This window comes from Gracilinanus agilis, chromosome 3, assembly GCF_016433145.1.
Source record: "Gracilinanus agilis isolate LMUSP501 chromosome 3, AgileGrace, whole genome shotgun sequence".
Lineage (NCBI taxonomy): Eukaryota > Metazoa > Chordata > Mammalia > Didelphimorphia > Didelphidae > Gracilinanus > Gracilinanus agilis.
In genome coordinates this window covers 669,737,318-669,752,163 of record NC_058132.1, presented here as the reverse complement: position 1 = coordinate 669,752,163, position 14,846 = coordinate 669,737,318, and the positions used below count along the sequence as shown (strand labels likewise).

The window sequence follows — 14,846 nt, the reverse complement described above, 5'->3', positions numbered from 1 at the left end:
AAATTCAATGAACATTTATTAAATGCCTAAAACATGTGCCAAACACTGGGATACAAAAAAGAGGCAAAAGTCAGTTCCTGCCCCTAGGAAGCTCACAATCTAACTCCACACATAAACAAACATCTACAGCACAGAAGATATACAGGATAAATAGGAAATAATTAATAGAGGGAAGGTATATATAAGTGAATTGTTGTAAGTAAAACAAACTCCAATTTGAAAAGGGGTTGAGTACAAAAGGGATTAAAATGAAAAGGAAAAACCTGGAACCACAGAGAGAATACAGGGAAAGACACCAGAGGCCACACTATTCAACAGACCTGAGTTCACATGTGATCTTAAACATTGCTGTGAGAGTCAAATGAGGTATCTGTAAAGGATTTAGGATAATGGCTAGTGCATAGTAGGGAGCATCTAGATATTTAATCCCTTCCTTTCCTCCCTTCCTCAGAGATAGTAAGTGTTAGGCAAACTCTTCCTTTTTTAAATAGAGAGGCCCAAATCAGAAAGATGAATTAAGAGAAGGATGGAAGGGGAAATGCAGTTAATCAAAATCCTGAACATTAATAGGATGAACTGACCCATAAAACAGAAAAAGGCAGCAACATTAAGATTAGAAAGTGGTCTCCAAAGTATATTATTTATAAGAAATGTAAAGATTTGTATAGACTTAAGGCAGTCTATCATGTTTCAGATGAACCCCCCCCAAAAGGAAAACTGAAATAATGATATCAGATAATAAATAAATATAGATCTGTTAAAAAGATAGAAAGGAAACTATCTCACACTTAAATGCACCACAGATAACATAGCAATACCTTACATGCATTGAACAGCATAATATCTAAATATTAGATATTTGGCAGGGTTAAGGTAGGGGAAGAAATAGCAGTAAAATTTTAATAGCAAGGGACTTCAAGACAAATCTAGGCAAACCTAATAAAAAGATTAAATAATCTGAAAAAAAAACTTTAAAAAATTAAGATTTTAGATAGATCTCTATCAGTTTACATAATTCTCAACCATACATGACAGCTTTACAGAAATGACCACATATTTTTAAAATGCAGAAAGGTAGAAATAGTAATGCATCATTTACTAATCACATAATGCAACACGAATACTTAAAGGACTTTTGAATAAAGAATTAAATATTAGAAATTAAATAACTGAATTCTAAAGAACTGGTTGTTCAAAGAACAAATCATAGAATCAATAAAAAGTTTCATTAGAGAAAATTACAACGAGACATACCAAAACTTGAGAATTGAAGCTAAAGTAGTCCTTAAAGGAAAACTGACCTCTCAAAGTTTTCATTAACAAAAGAAAACCAAAACAAATGAATCAATTGGATATGTAACTAAAACAATCAGAACAACAACAAATCAAAAACCTAAAACTAAACATCAAAATAGAAATTAAAAAAATAAAGTTTAGTAAAATTGAAAGCAAAAAACATGGGAAAAGAAACGAGGTACTGATCCAAAATAGAAACTGAACAGGTCATAAATGAACTGCAAAAGGAAAAAAAAAAGCTCCTGGATCAGACAAGTGAATTCTACCAAACATTCAAATAACAATTAATTATAATCTTATAAAAACTGCAAAAATAGGAAAAAGGACCCTCACAATCCTTTTTTTTTTTTTTTTTTTTTTTTAAATTTTAAACTCTTTAACTTCTGTGTATTGACTTATAGGTGGAAAGATTGGTAAGGGTAGGCAATGGGGGTCAACTGACTTGCCCAGGGTCACACAACTGGGAAGTGTCTGAGGCCGGATTTGAACCTAGGACCTCCCGTCTCCAGGCCTGGCTCTCAATCCTCACAATCTTAATATTACAAATGTAGCATTAATACTAGAGAAAGGCAAAGCAGATAGAAAACTATAGGCCAATTAAATGATGTAGGATGAATATGGATGGATGTATATTCTTTTTTTACTTTCTTTTTCTTTTTTTTGGTCTGTGTTTTCTTTCACAACATGACTACACATATATGATTTATATCAAATTGTTTGCTTTCTCAATGAGAGGAAAAAGGAGAAAGAAAGGGAGAGGATCTGGAACTCAAATTTAAAAAAAAAGTTTAAAATTTTTACATGTAATTGGGGAAAAAACCTATGTGATTTTATCAAGAGATAAAAAAGGGCATTTTATAACATCCAAGACCAATTTCCGTTCAAGAAACATATGCTAAACACTTTTCCTTAGTCCAACTCTCCATGATCCTATTTGAGGTTTTTGTGGCAAAGATACTGGAGTGTTTTGCCATTTCCTTCTCCAGCTTATTTTACAGATGAGGAAACTGAGACAAACTAGGTTAAGTGATTTGCCCAGGCTCACATAGCCAGTAAGTATCTGAGGCTGGATTTGAATTAATGAAGATGAATCTTTTTGATTCCAGTCCAGTGCTCTCTCCACTAAACCATCTTGCTTCCCTATAAGATAAGTAGTATCTATCAAAAACTAAGAGCAAACATTGTATATAATGAAGAAAAGTTAAAGGAGTAAAGCAAGAGAGCTCATTTTCATCACTGCTTTCAGGTATGCTCTTCCAGTTGTGGGTCTTAACAGAACAAGTTTCAATGATACTGATAATTATGATGTCAAATTAACTTCTTTGTTTTGGAATCTTTATTTCCTCTTTTGTTTATTATCCATTTTTTTAGGCATTTATTTATAGATATCTGAGGCAACAAGATTCAATATTAGTGTCTTCTTTGGATTTTATATCTTATAACTTTCTGGGCATCTCTTTTGCTATTCTTCCCACAATAAACTTTCCTCAACAGCTTTACTTGGTGAAAATATAGAAGCAGTTTTCTCCTCTTTTTTTCCTTTTCAGTCCAAATCCTTTTTGACTTCATTTGCAAGACCTCAGATCAATATATTCTTTCCAGCCCTGGCTTGGGAAACTTTGTACTTGTTCTTGACCAAGAGTTAGTAATATTTAGCAATGCAATGCCTTCTAGATTCCTTCTAGTAATATAATTAATGTAAATTACTAACAATATTTAATAATAGTGGTCTGGTTTGATGAGTTTGGGGTAGTTCTGTGTCACATCCTGTACACATGATTCAGGAATACAGCAGAGATCTCTTGTCATAAGCAAGTCAATAAATAGCTGTCTCAAATGAGGTGCCACGTGTGACCTATTCTACAGTCATACCCTCTTTCCTATCTGAGCACATGGTTACCTCCCTAATTTAGATCATATTGTCTTGTGTCTGGACTATTGTACTAACTGGCCTTTCTTCCCTAGTCTCTCCTCTCATGTCATAAAAAGACAAAATTATTTGCCTAAAGCAAGGGCCTGGCAAAATTATTCTCCTGCTCAAAAAACTTAACTATCTCCTCATTGTCTGCCTCTAGAATGAAATATGAACTGCTAAGCTTTAAATTTAAGGCCCTTCACAGACTGGCTCAATCTACCTTTCTATCTTATTTCATATTTCTCCCTTTTAGGCATTTTATTTTCTAGACAAATCGAACCATTCCTTAAACTCTACAATCATGCTGGTAAAGTTTCCATGTCTGTAATACACTCCACTCCTTCCTCAGTTCTGCCTTCTGAAACTCTTTTCTTTAAGCTCAATTCATGTGGCACTCTGTAAAAAATCACTGTTAAAAGTCATTTCTCCCTCACCTTAAAATTTCCTGAAATACTTTGCTTGAAACTTCTCTTTGTCTTCATCACACTCTAAAGAGGCATACTTCTGGATACTCACTCCACTTGAGTTTCCCACAGTACTACTTTTTCTTGATTATTTTCCTTTCTATCTGACTACTACTGCTCTCTCCTTTGTTGGTTATCTACTACATGGGATGTCATCTAAGACCTGAGTCCTTTTCTCTGCTCTCTTAATACTATCTCATTTGGTGATTTCACTAAATGTCTAAGCATTCCCCTGGAGTTTCAGTACCAAATTAATAATTACTTATTGGATATTTCCAACTGGATGTCCTGTAAGACATTACCCCGCACAAACTTTCCCCTTCTCCAAACTTCCTATTTTATGTTAAAGAGCACCCTACCAGTCACCCAAGTTCACATTCTCAGTATCATCCCTGTTTTCTTCCTTGCAGTCAACCCTCATACCCAACAGTTGTTAAATCTTGTCATTTCTACTTTAGCAGCATCTATTGTCTACACCCCCTTCTCTCCCCACAGAGGTATAAGTTGAGTTCTGGCCCTCATTATCTCCTGCACTTTCTTCTTTCTACCTCCAATTTCTCCCACTCCAATTCACCCTCCATACAACTGTCAGAGTGCTTTTCCTGAAGCACAGTTCTCTGATCATGTCACCAACCTACTCTATAAACTTCAGTGACTCTCTAGTAATGCCAACATTGCATATAAGGTTCCCTGGACATTTAAAGCTCTTTACAGCTTGGTTCTTTTCTACCTCCATACTTCATTCTCATACTCCACTACTGACCTATACTGGGGTACCTGCTATTCTCTGCACAGGACACCCTAACTCCATTCCATGCCTTTGTCCAGGTTGACCCCATGCCTAGAATGCTCTCCTTTCTCAATTGACCTCTTAAAAATTCCATGCTTCCTTCAAGATTCAACTCAAATGTCACTTTCTGGAAGAGGCCTTTCTTGGTCCCTTCCTCCCTCAGCTGCTAGACTCTTCTTTAAAGGCCCTCTGCCTACTTGGCATGTATCTTGTATGTACCTTAAAAATTCCAAACCACATCATCATCTCCTCCAATGGAGTCCAAGCTCCTTAGGACAGAAATTATTTTGGCCTTTGATTGTATCCTGTATAATTAGTACAGCGTCTAGCACATACTAAGTGCTTAAATGCTTGTTGACTGACTGGTTCTTCAGGCAGAGGTTGACCAGATGGCCTATGAGGGACCTTCCAAATGAGATTCTTTCATACTAAGAAATTTGTGTACATGTGCCTGCTGCTTCCCCCAAAGGGAAGAGCAATGCCATTTCTTGTTCAACAGAAAAGTCTGGCACATGGTGAGTGGTTGATAAAAGTTCAATTTGTACTGATTCTCTGGTCTGGTTCCTTCTTATAACTAAACAAACTTAAAATAAATAAGATGAAGTACTTCCAAAAATGAGTACCTAGGTCTCAAAGTAATAATGTCACCAAACTTTCAAGCAATAATGGCTAAGATTTAACAACCTACATCCACAACAAGAGACTACTATATAGACAATTCCCTGTCATTCAGATTCTGACTTTCACACATCCCTTACAGACAATAGTCAAATTAAAGGAGCTACACTCACTTAGTCACCAAACCCAAAGGATTTCCTTCTACTTTCTTTCTATTACAAACTTCATGGCATTGGAAAACCTCCTTAGAGTCAAAAATCTATGGGTGGAAGGGACTTTAGAAGCCATTCTGTTCCATTTTAAGGACAAGGAAGCCAACTTGTCCAAAGTTCTGGAAGTAGTCAGAGTCAGAAGTGGATTTGAACTCAAGTTCTCTGACTCCAGAGCCAGTGTTATTATCTCTATTGTATTAGGCTATTTTCTGTCCCCATCTAGTCCCTACTTATCACTGCAACCCAGAGGCCAGTTCATAGTTAAGTCTGTAGTAGGAAAAGACAAAAAACAAACAAATAAACAAACAAAACAAATTCACACACACAAACCCCAACCCTCCAAAAACAACCAGATAAAGGACTTGTGATTGGAGGAAAAGATTTTAAAAACAAACACCTGAAGGATGAAGACAAGTACAATTCCACAATTCCTATCTTTACAGCATTTGAAAGATTGTCAGGTGGATAAGGGATATGACTAGCTTTGCTTGGTCACAGAGACTAGAACTAAGAGCTATAGGTAGAAGTCAAAAAGTAGCAAATTGAGGCTTGCTGTAAAGAAAAAGCCCATTCCAGGTATCCATTAAGTAGAGCATGCATGCAAATAAGTAAGCAAGCAAGCATGGTCTTGCCCACCAGACGTCCACCTTCTAATAGGGAAAAAGCATGTGCACCAACTGGTAGACACAAAATCTTAACTGTGGGTGAGTGGATGAAAATGAGACAGTAATCTTAAGAGAAGGTACTAGTAGTGAAGGGACTCAGAGAGGCTTCCTAGAGAAGTATTCTAGGAATTCAGAAGTTGAAGAAAAGGTATAGAAAATGGAGAAACTGTGTGATGTGTGAGGGAAAATGCAAAGATGCTGCCAAATGCCACCTAACGAGAGAAAAAATCCACAATGAATATAAACAGAAACTCAAAGGAAAAAATGAATTTTCCACACCTACATGGATAATTAGAAAAAAATGAATCAAAGCTCAAAAAGAATTGGAAGGTAAATGAGTAACAGAATAGAAAAAAAATGAAGCTATCCAAGGATTATGTTCTCTTGAAAACTAAACAGACCAAACAGAAATCAATGATTGCATAATAGTACCAAGAAATAGAATAACAAACTGACCTGGAAAAAAAGATCAAGAAAAGACTGCCTAAGAATAAGCAAGTCCCTAAAAATCCTAGTTTAAAACATACCAAAACACCAAGTGCCATATTTTAAGAAATCATAAGTTAGGTTCTGAGAGACCAAGCCAAGATGGCAGAGTACAAGGAAGCAGTCCAGGCCAGATTCCCTGACAACTGCCAACAACATTCTAAGAAGAAAGTTTGCCTGATAGTGATTAGAAAGTAGGAAGGTGAAAGGAAGGAAACAAGCATTTAATATAGTACCTTCTATGTGCCAGGCTGATCCTCACAACCCTTTGTGGTAGGTTCTATTATTATCACCACCCCCATTTTACAAATGACGAAATGGAGGCAAACAAAAGCAAGTTCAAATTTAGTGTTTTCTATCATCAAAATCAATCATAAATGTGCATGAGTTAATGATGGTCTATAACGAGATTTTAAATGTTTCATCTTTGAAAGTGTCTCTTCACATGAGATTTTAAATGTTTCATCTTTGAAAATGTCTCTTCACATAGATTGTTCAGTCATGTCGAATTCTTTATGACACCACGGTCTTATGCACAAAATTTTTGGAGTAGTTTGCTATTCCTTTTTCTACTGTGTTCCCATTTTACAGATGAGGAACTGAGGCAAACAGTGGTTAGTTAAGTAATTTGCACAGAGCTAGTAAGTGCTAGATTTGAAATCAGATCTTTCTGACTCCAGGCCTGGAGCTTTATCCACTGAACCACCTACTGCTAAACACATCTCAATCCACAAAAGCATATAATTTTAATTGAGCATTAATTGGAAGGCATTTCTAGAACTCTATTAGATTCTTCTCTTTTAGCATGTTATTATTACATCACAGATTAAATCATAATTGAAGGTTAAATGGAAGCTCTTCAATTGTTCAATTAAATGGATTTTGAAACAAATTTCTTTTGTACTTGCATTGAGATTCAAAAAGACACTGCTGAAATTGGGAGTTGGAGCTCAGAAATACAGTCTATATAAAGAAGGGGTAGGAAGTAAAAAAGAAGAAAAGGTATGAGAAGAGGATAGAGGGAAATAAATAAAAATTTAAGAGTTCATAAATACAATGTAGCTAAGATTAGAAAGCAAATAGTTAACTGGGGAAAAAAATTTTTGCAGCAAGTTTCCCTGATAAAAGAAACACAAAGTTTCTAGGATATAGAAGGGACTGGCTCAAAAATGTATAAGAATAAGTCATTTTCCAGGTAATAAATGGTTACTTTAGAGCATATGAACAGACAGTTCTCATGGAAAGAAATCCAAACTATCTATAGCCATGTGAAAAAATTCTTCAAATCACCAATAACTGAGAAATGCAAATTTAAGCAACTCTTTGGTTCTCCCTCACACCTATAAATTCAGCAAATTTGACCCAAAAAGGAGGGAAATAACAAATGTTGTGGGAAAATAGGCACAATGGTATCCTATTGGTGAAGTTATAGAATGGTTCAGCCATTCTAAAAATTTGGAAATGTGCTCCTAAAATTACTAAACTGTATATATAATTTTTGACCCAGCAAATAAGTTCTATGTGGATTAAATGGGATAATATTTATAAACCAATTTGTAGTTCTGTTTTGTGGTAGCAAAGAAAGTCAAGGGGATTCCCATAAATTGGAGGATGTTTGAACAAATTATGGCATGTGAATTGAAATAACAAAATGTTATAAGAAATGAAGAGACAGTCTCAGAGAAACCTAGGGAGATTTGTATGGACTGAGGAAGAGCGAAGTAAGCCAAAGCAGGAGAACAATATGTTCAAATATCAACACAGATGATGATATTCAAGATGAGTCACACATTTTTTGGACCTGGCCATTACTGGGATTATGTTTATTTGTTAGAAGGTTTTTATTTTCTCTTCCCAACTCCTACTGGGGGGTGGGGAGGGACAGAAAAAACAAATACTTGATCAGGAAAAATAAAATATAATTTAAAAAATCAGAAATAAAATCTTCCCAATCTAGTTAAACCTGAGTGTGAAGACAAAAAGAAACCAGTGATCAAGGAATCACCTCCTCAAGGTTACTGTCCCAGTGGTTGTGATCATCCACGAGTTAATCTGGGAGAACAGTCCCATGCCTAATACTTGATAGGCATTTACCAACTGCTTCCTGATTGACATCTAGCCTGTGATGAGAGCTGGTCACTTTGCCAACCTGGGGGCCATAAAGCCAGGGCTTAACTTAAGGGATTCTTTTCCACCCCTTCCTAGTCTTTGGGAATAGTGTCTCAAGAAGGGCCAAGGAACAATCCAGCTGGAAGCTGAGGAAAGGGAATCTTGCCACGTTGCAGCTCTAAGTCACCCAGAGTTCCTCAGAAAGCCAGAGGCAAAAGCAGACTTACCCTTTTCCTCCTCATGCTCTAGGCAGTAAAGCCTCTGGGATTTTCTTGGTTTTCCCAGGCTCTTTGGAAGCCTTCTTACCTCTTAAAGGGACCTACCTTCCCCTGGCAGCACCGGGAGGGGAATCCATCAAAGGAGAAAGCAGAAAAGGACCAGCTTCCAATTCAAGATATTATTGATCCAGGAAGGGGTCCAAATTCTCCCACTGAGGAGCTTGCTAGGAATGGCTGTCTTTCACTGACATCCAGCTGGGGCAAGTCTTTAGTTTTGAACTGAACTTTAAAAGTCAGATTTTTTTGTTTCTATTAAAATGCTTTTTCAATAAAGAAAAAGAAGAGTGGGGAGAGAACTGAGTAGCACAGTGGATACAGCACTGAACCTGGAATTGGGAGGACTTGGGTTCAAATTTGACCTCAGATATTTCCTAGCTGTGTGATCCTGGGCAAGTCACTTAACCCAGATGACTAGCTCTTGCTACTATTCTGCCTTACAAATGATACAAGATAGAAGATAAGCATTTAAAAAATAATGAAAACAAAGAAAAGGGAATTTGCAAATTTAAATTTGTTAAAAATCTATCATCATCAGGGAGTAATAAATCTAAAATTTAAGTCAATATATAAATTCTATAGAACATTTCTATAAAATAAATTATAATGGACACCAGACAATTATTATGAAAATTTCAATTTCCTCTATTTAGAACTAGAAAGGGATACAAGGAATTAAAACTCTAAGTCCCCCAAAGGCAACAGAGAGGAGTAAAAGGGTGGGTATGATTTGGCTGCAACGCATCACCAATGAAGCATTGCATAAGAGCAGTGGTGCAAATAAGGCTATTAGAGAGAGGCCCTGTGTGAAAAGGAAGAAGGGCTCATGGCCAGTCTTGTGCTCCAAAGGCATCCCTAGCCTCTCAAGAGAACCAGAAGGCCTACAGGGTGGACACACGTGGGCAAAAAGTTGTTCAGGATAAGAAGGCAAAGATCAATGACAATCTACATGTTAAACAAGGATCAAGGTAAGAAAAATCACTCAAGTCAAAAGGAATAAACATTCAGACAGACTACAGATTTCTAGCAAAGAGAAAATTTATTCTATCTAAGGAATTATATCTACACAAATTGCATATTAAGTACACAAATGTAGGAGAAAAACTGACAAAATCTCACACCAAATTCCTCTATCTAGAATCAAGTCCTCACTTCTTTCTGAGTGAAAGATTGAGGGCAAATAGTTATGAAGTGAGTTGTAAATAGTAGTTATAGTTTAAAATAAGAATACATTTTTATAGGAAATCGGTCAGTTCAAATCTCTCTTTTAAGTAATTTAAATATTTGTGGTTTTAAACAAATCAACTAACAATATAAATCGTTTAAAAAAGAAGCTATACAATAAATACCCTAGTTTGGAATGAAAGGGCAAAGGAGACAACAGTACGATAGAGCAATGATTATTTCAAAAAGGCAGAAGAATCAAGAATATTGAGTTACTGTCCTGCACCTGCCACTAATCAGCTGTATACCTCTGTAGTCCTTTGCTTACAAACCAATACTTTCCCAATAGATAAATTGTGAACAGTCTCCAAAAAAAATTTTTTAATGGCAAACTATTTTCATTTCATTATCATTTGGAAAAAAAAATGCTCCAAATCACCAATGGTAAGAGAAATGAAAACATGTGAGGTTCACCTCTGTCGATGCGAATTCTGGAAGCCCCAGGTTTGCCCATTTCCCTTAAGAACTTGCCTTTGGGGGAAGTCCCAAACTTGGGGCTTCCAGAATTCATGGTAACACCTCATACCTGTCAGACTATTGGAAGCAACAGATAAGGCCTATGACAACTATTGGAAGAACTGTAGGACAAGTAGATATGTCTGTGAAGTGGTCTAACTATTCTGGAAAGCAAATAGAAATTATACCCCAGGTCAATAAATTGTATATCTCCTCTGGCCTAACAATAGGTTTATCCAGCAATAGCGATATAGGCTTATATTAGCCCCAAACAGAGGAAAAGGATCCTTACTTGCATAAGTAGTTATAGCAGCATTTTTTGTTATAACAAAGAATTAGGATCCACTGAGGAATGGTTGACAAATTATAATAAATTTAAAGTAATGGAAATTACTGAGACATAAAAAATGATGAAAGGGAAAGATTCAGAGAGACCTGGAAAGATGTATATGAATGGATGCAGAGTGAAGTAAGAAGAACCAGAACAATTTATACCTCAAAAATAACTCTGAAAGACTTTAAAAATTCTAATAAATACAATGACCAACTAGAAGACTGATAACGAAGCATAATTCCCATCTTTTGGAGGAAAGGTGACAGACTGTAGTTATACAATGAAATATACATTTTCAGATATGACAACACAAATTTGTTTTGCTTGATTCTGTTTTGAGGTGGGGATTTTATTGGAGGGAAAAATTTCATGGGGAATGAGAGGCAGTGATAATGATGTAGAAAAAGAAAAGAATATAAACGAAAAATGTCAACAAGACACAAAAGATTTCAGAAGTTCAGAAGACAAAAATCTGACATGCATCTTTATAAAACCAAATTGTATGTGATAGTTTCACAGTTAAATACTTAATTCTCTTTTCCTGTCTTTATTTGTATTTGGAAAGGCTCCTGTTTGTTGATAACAGTCAAGTTCATAAATAAAAAAGATAAAATCAGGAAGACCAGCCTCAAACACATTTTGGTTATGTGACCTTAGGCAAATCATTTAAGCTCAGTGCCTCAGGGCAGCTCTTTAAAACTAAAAAACTTCCAAAACATTGTCAACCCTCTAAGAGGGAATTTCCTCCCCTGGAGCTTTCTACACAAATGAAATCAAAGGTCCAGACCAAGTAACAATAATAGTGACAACAATGGACATAAATGTGGTAGTTCTAGTGTTGCAAAGTACAACCCTAAATATTGGCTTTATTAGAGACTCATAATAAGTCAAGGAGGTAGGCAACAAAGGAAACTGAAGATGCATAGACAAAGAAGTGATTTTTCACTATTCTCAGGGAGCTTGAAGTTTCAATGTGGGGTGTGAATTCAGGCCTTTACTGACTAAAAACCAATTCTATTAATGTGGAGTATGGAAGACAATGACAGCCCCAATTTATTTAACCAAAACCAATCACACATCTATCATACGAAGGTACTGTGCGTCTAGTTTTAAAATCCTGTGGTAACACAACCAGTGAGGTCCTATGATCAAGCTCATTTAGACATTATGAAGGAAGACAGTAAAACCTCAAGGTGATCCTATGAATCTGCAAGCTGAAATAATTGAATAGAATCTTCATGCTAGAAAAAGATCTCAAAGATAATTTATCCTAATTCTATTTTACAGATGAAGAAACTGAAACTCAATTGGTAAAAACTTCTAGGAGAATTTAATGTATGTGTTTCATTTACTAGTACGACCACATCCACTTATTAATCCCTTCATCTACTACACATTTACTTGCTTCTTGTCTGAAACTGTGAAAAACTGGGTACAAAGCCAAGTGCCTACACCACACCTGTGTTAACACTTCTGTTTTATATTTAATGGTTTGTTTACTGAACTATCTGCTGCTAGACCTTTACTGTTAAAAAAGAAAAACACTCAACTAGGGTAACAAAAAAGTAAACATTAGCATCATTTATGACCATGTCAGCTCAACCAAACTTACTTAAGTAAAAGGAAGATTTTTACATAAGAAAAACAATGAAATAGTCAAGAGTTCAGAGAAAATGATCAAGCCCTTATACCAGGGTTCTTTAGGAATGATTAATGATGGTAATAGAGAAAACTATTTTATAAAAAGACTATTTTTTGGAAATATTCAGAGAATTGTAAAAACAGCTGAACTTATTTAAGGAGAAAAAAAACCAAGAGCTCTGAGCACCCACAGAGAATGAATATGAATTTTAAAAGTTGTGTTGCTTTTCCCTTTCTCAAAAAACAAAGGAAAACAAAACACACAAGTTTCTAACAGATGTCCTTAAATCCTGAGAAAAAGAGATACCCGCATATCCCACAGAACACTGCCTCAAACAAAATAAGTGAGAACATTATAAACATACTATACCATAACATACTGACACCTGTTGTAATTTTCAGGTTTCTAACAAACTTTCAATCTTCCACATATGATCCCTTCTCTCTGCTACCATCTCAGAACTTGATGGATGATCTCCCAGCTTCAACATGCCCCAACTCCAGGCTTTCTTCTACTCCAAATTCATCTTCCTAAAACTCAGGTCTGACCATGTCAACCTCATCTCCCTTCCCCCTTCATAAACACACACTTACATGTATCTATCCATCTGTCCTACAGTCCATCCCCTTCTATGTGGCCCCTTACTTTCCAGTCTATTTCTTCTCCACCTCCTCTATGATCTAGGGACACTTGTGTCCCAAAAGACAAGTCTATCTCTTGATTCCAGCATTTTCACTCTCTGATTCTAAAGCCTGGATTTTTCTCCCTCCTCATCTTTGTTTCTTGGCTTCCTTCAAGTACCACTTTTTTTTACAAGAAGCCTTTCTCAATCTTTAATCTGCATAATTTGTTTTTAAAGTGATTCAAAAAATATCATTTCAGGAGTCGGTTTTAATTCATAATGTACAAACTTCATACAGATGGGAAGCTAGGGCAATAAAACTGCAAACAAACTTTATGGAGAAAAAGTCATTTCAAAATAGGAAATTAAGTCAAAACGAGGTAGGTAAAAAGCAAAAAACTTCTGGAACACAAATTTCTTGTGATTCATCTTATATATTTCTGTGATACAAGCACACACACACACCTTATTAATTGATGGTTCTTTCAACATACATTACATACCAGTTGATACTATTAATACAGGTAAAACATCATTACCTCATTTCCAAATTAATTTGGTTTCAGAATACTTTTTGGTCTTACATCTATGGAATCCAATAGTGTGAAGAATACAGAGACAAGGTATATGGAATACACCAAAGATAAAATGAAAAAAATCCTGGAGCAAGAGTGAGGAAATGCGGCCTATTTTTTTTTCTTTCCTCTTCATTTTTTTTTTAACGCTTTACTTCTTTCTTAGAACCAATACTGTGCATTCGTTCCAAGGAAGAGGAGTGGTAAGGGCAAGGCAATGGGGCTAAATGACAATTAGGAAGTGTATGTGGCTAGATTTGAACCCAGGACTAGTCCTCTGTAAGTCCGGCTCTCTATCCACTGGGTCTACCTAGCTGCCCTCAGTTCTTTTTAGAAGTAAAAATCCTCATCTTCCATCTTAGAATCAATACTGTGTATATGGATTCCAAGGCAGGGGTGCAGTAAGGCCTAGGCCATGGTGGGTGGGGTGGGGGGTTCAATGCTTTGCCCAGGGTCACTCAGCTAGGAAATAAAATGTCTGAGGCCGGAATGGAACCCAGGACCTCCCATCTAGCCTGGCTCTCCATGCACGAGCCACCTAGCTGCCCTCAGACCTTGCTTCTGTCTCATGTAATACCCACTACGGATAACGACAAATGCTCTATTTCTGGGGGAACTAGCTCTGGGATGAAAATGATGCTCTGGTCTGTTCCTCAGCAGGTGCAAAGGGAGCTGGGCAAAGAGGAGGTGAAGGTGGCCACAGGATGGCCCCAGTTACCCCGCAGGTAGCTCCACACCTCCCTCCCCGCTGAAATACAAGAAGCGATAGTTAGAAGGCACAGTGGGTACAGGCGTCTCGGCCTCTCCGAGCCTCCAGCAGAACATGCGGGGTCTGCCGTCCCCCGGCGCCCCCGAGTCCGCAGGCTTGGGACAGCAGAGCCCGGCCGGGCCCCGCCCCCTCTGCTCCTCGGCGGCGCCCCCCGCCTCGACCCCGACCCCCAGCAGCGCCGAGGCCGGCACGTGACTGCGGGCCACGCGTAACCAGCCACGCAGGGACCCCCACAGCGCCCCCCCCACCCTGGGGCCCACAGCCCAGACCCAATCTGCACCCGGCTCAGCCCAGCGCACGGACGCTCGGTCCCGGCCGAAGCGCAGCGCAACGCCGCGGCCCGCACACCCAGCTCCCCGCTCCCCCCGCCCCCAACACGTACCCTCCCCACGCA

General features: G+C 37.4%; 1 protein-coding gene across 1 annotated transcript in view; it reads right to left on the bottom strand.

Moving 5' to 3' along the window:
* SEC62 (SEC62 homolog, preprotein translocation factor) overlaps positions 1-14,846 on the bottom strand; it is a 41,571-nt gene that overhangs the window by 26,212 nt on the left and 513 nt on the right. The window lies entirely within an intron of this gene.